The sequence below is a fragment of the Schistocerca americana genome, chromosome 3, assembly GCF_021461395.2.
Source record: "Schistocerca americana isolate TAMUIC-IGC-003095 chromosome 3, iqSchAmer2.1, whole genome shotgun sequence".
NCBI lineage: Eukaryota > Metazoa > Arthropoda > Insecta > Orthoptera > Acrididae > Schistocerca > Schistocerca americana.
In genome coordinates this window covers 161,949,990-161,953,890 of record NC_060121.1, presented here as the reverse complement: position 1 = coordinate 161,953,890, position 3,901 = coordinate 161,949,990, and the positions used below count along the sequence as shown (strand labels likewise).

Below are 3,901 nucleotides of genomic sequence, written 5' to 3'. Positions count from 1 at the left end.
AGGGGTAATTCCACATAGTGTGTAAGTTATCATACTGAGGTTTTTTAAAAAAAAAAAAAAAGAAAAGAAAAAAAGAAAAGAAAAGCTTATAGGTCTCTAGGATATGCCCAGACCAACTTCACGTGCCATTAGTTTGAATGCAGGGAAACTTAGAAGATTCACAATGTAATATATTTTGGTTATCACAGTTCGAGTGGATTACTTCATTTTCTTGTTGAGATGCATGAAATTGCATATATTGAGTTTTTTTAAAATATCCAATGTTAATTTAGACTTAAGCCAGTGTAAGATGTGTACAAGTACAACATTGTGCATATCTTCTAGTTCACTGATTTTTCAGCTTTGAATCAAAATAATAGTGTCATGAGCAAAAAGAGTAAATTTGCTCTCAGTGTTTGTATAGAGTGGGAGATCATTGGTGAAGATAACAAACGTCCCAAAATGGATCCTTGTGGCACTTCACATTTTAATGTGCCCCACTCAGATAAAACAAAACAGCCATCAGTATAATTAGGTATCACCATCTGCTTTTTGTTGTGTAGATATGATTCTGCCCATCTGTCAGTGTTGCAATTCAAACCATAAAATTCAGCATTCATTTGGGGGATGTTTTGTTTGTTATTTAGGGATACAAGAATTTCAGTTGTGTGAGAGAAAGTTGCCAGCTTTATTTATTTATTTACTTTTTTGAGGGGGAGGGGAATTGAACTGAACTGGTTTTTCCTGAGGATGTTGTGAATATTTAGGTGGTCTACAGTTGTTTTATACATCAGTTTCTCTAACAATTCTAAGAAGCAATTTGCAGAGATATTGGGCAGTAAGTGGGTGAATTAGTTTTGTCGTCATTCTTAAAAACAGGTTTTCCTATACCAAACTGTGATCTCTCTGGGACAACACCTTGCTGGAATGATTCAGTGAAAATGTGAAACTTTACTAATAGTGGCTGGAGCTGTACAAATCGGGCCATATAAGTTGTGGTTAGCTCATTGTTATAAATTCTTGGCTGCTTTTAATGAGCGCTTATAACCCACATTGTCTGCTGCAGTTAATAAGTGATTGTTAAATGTTAGAAATTGTTGCAGGATTGTATACCACCTTGTCATTATAGCTTATCTCTATGGCATTATCATTCTTATTGCACTTCCCACAGCCTCTCTGTGATCTTCCAAATTGATTTTATTTTAATCCTAGAGTTATCAATTTCAGATTGAACATACAAGTGTCTCAATTTTTAAGCAGTTTTAAAACCCTACAGGACAATTTGTATTAAGATCTTTGAAGGGGATCATTTGATGTTCTTAATGAGGCATATAATTCCCTTTTAGTCAGCTGCAAGAAATTTTAATTCCTTCAGTAATCCATGGTTTTCAATGTTCTTCCTTGCAATTCTTTTTTGTTTGTTGCGAAAGCTTGAATTTTGTGTGTATGTTTGTGTTTGTTTGTGTGTCTATCGACCTGCCAGCGCTTTTGTTCGGTAAGTCACCTCATCTTTATTTTATATATATATATATATATATATATATATTAAATTTATGATATACATTAGTTATCTTATACACTTAATCCAATCAATGTTTGACAAATAGTAATGAAAGGCAGTGTTTATACATCTAAAGTAATTATATGTGTGGGAAACTTTGTTAAACTGATGTTGACCTTAAACAGTTTGCCATTATGGTCAGAAAAGCCATTTATGATTTCGCATATACTTACACTGTTTATTCTACTCTTGTAAAAAAAAATGTCTAGAAGACTTTTGCAATTCTCTGTAAGTTTAGTAGGGAAGTTAACCATGGCAGACACATGACTGACTACAAAGACTTGGATCTTTTAGCCAAAAGAGATCATAACTTATTCATAAAAATACAAAACTTCCATGCCAGAGCTGTGTGAATTGTAAGTACTCTAACAGATATGCCCTTTGCAGTAATTTCAATACTACAGACTTCAAAATGTTGATCTGTACATTGTTTGCAAACATTGCATCAATTCTACATAGTACTACCTATTTAATCACATCAGAAACACAGACGTACTGTGCAAGATTTTGGAGAATACAGTAAGACTCAACTAAGATTAAAAATACATTTTTAATATACCGTTTTAATCTTGTTTGTAGCTGACTGTATTGTCCAACATTTGTAGTACGTCTGCTTCTCCAATGCGGTCAAATAGATGAAATAAACAATTAACAACAGTAATGTATCTACAGTAGTGCAACTGATATAAAAGAAATATTGTCACGTTTACATGGAAACACCTGTCCAATTTGTAGACAAAGTAACCAAGCATCACGAAACACATCATTACGATCTATAGTGCCAATGATCCATGAAACACGAAACTAACTAATTTGAAAAGTTGATATGAACATATAAATTATTAGTTGGCTCTTCTAAGACAACTGTTTGTTTTTCATTACAAAGTAGTTCATTACAAAGTAAGTGTGTGTGTGTTTTTTCTTCAGTGAAATGAACTGATTATTCATTGTTTCATTAAAGTGTAGCTTACCACACGTTCGTATTGGTGAGCATCAACATAACCCCAAAATTAACTGAAGTCCCGTTGGATACAGAAGACACCCCAAACATGTACAGAGTGGGAATGGCTACAGCAATTAATGCAGCCAGTCAAATATTAGCACGGTAATAATGTGACGCGAAACAAATCTCCGATCGATGAAGCTTCGGTGCAGTAAAATAAGTAATTGACGTACATGCCAAGTGTGGTTAGACACCTTTAAAGAAATTGCAAATATATTTTTTATAGGGATTTTGACATTTTCGAGATGTAAGTAACGAAAATTATGTCACGTATAATATCCAGCATACGATTTAGTAACGAGCCTTTATAAAATATGTCGACGCACAAACATAACCCAGTAACCAGTTTAAAGTTAGTTCCGCCCTTAATCCGAGGTTTCAGGAACATAACCCCCACACCAAACACACGCAGATTACTATGCCATTGCCAGCAACCAGCATGCCTGCGAAGTGTGAGTGTGGACCTTGTCCTACTGACAAGTAACGGGTGTTTTCGGAAGTCACTCTCACGCAAGCCATCTAACGTACGGCGCTGAACTACTTTGTCCCGCTGCAGTTGTGTCGGCATCCATGAGAACATTTTCAGCGTGTAATATAGAATACAGGATACGGATACTGCTAAAAAGCAGTGATTGCGCATATTTATTACGGTAAAATGAGTTAATGGAGCTGTTTTTGCTCCAACTTGACCCTTGTATCAGTGGCATTGATTGTTCTCGAAAACGAAGCTGTCCCGGCGTGGAGATAAGTATCTGAGTAAGGCATCGTAGTGCTAAGATCATACTTCACAGGATCATTTCTGTAGTATGTCTTCAACTCTCTCTAGTTCCATACTGGAGTAGACGCAACCACGATGATGAGTGGTAGCACTTTCCCTGAGCGTGAGGCATGCAGAATGGGATTCGTAGGATCTCATCTGCAATCGATGATCGTTCACCATGCCTTTTGGGGTGTGGGAAGGGAATAGTGCTTTCCGAGTGGTGTTTTTTAATACAACGAAACAAGGCTGTTGAAATTTCACAATTTAGAGTTAATAGTTTTTAGTCAATTCCATTTCGTTCGCCATTGTTCGCCATTGTCGCCTTCATGCTTGTAAGGTTACCATGTATTTATATTGGTGGTGGTATTCTCAAATTAAGTATATATGCGGCTAGTAGTCGCTAAACGGCGGAGTTGGTTTAAGCTTTCTTATTCAGTAAAATGAACAGTTAAATAGTGTCTGGTGAGGAACGTCAATAAGGACCCCGGAATAAAACACTGAGTGAAGTTCTGTATCCTTCATTGAAACAAATAACCAAGAGGCTGAGTATTCTGTTCTTACGACTATTTCATTATTTGTGCGCGAGGATATCAACAAA

General features: G+C 35.9%; 1 non-coding gene across 1 annotated transcript; it reads left to right on the top strand.

Moving 5' to 3' along the window:
• The first annotated feature begins 3,317 nt into the window (after nucleotides 1–3,317).
• On the top strand, nucleotides 3,318–3,525 carry LOC124608408. The gene has a single exon (XR_006979052.1). It is a non-coding gene; the product is annotated as a small nucleolar RNA U3 (small nucleolar RNA).
• Nucleotides 3,526–3,901: the final 376 nt, after the last annotated feature.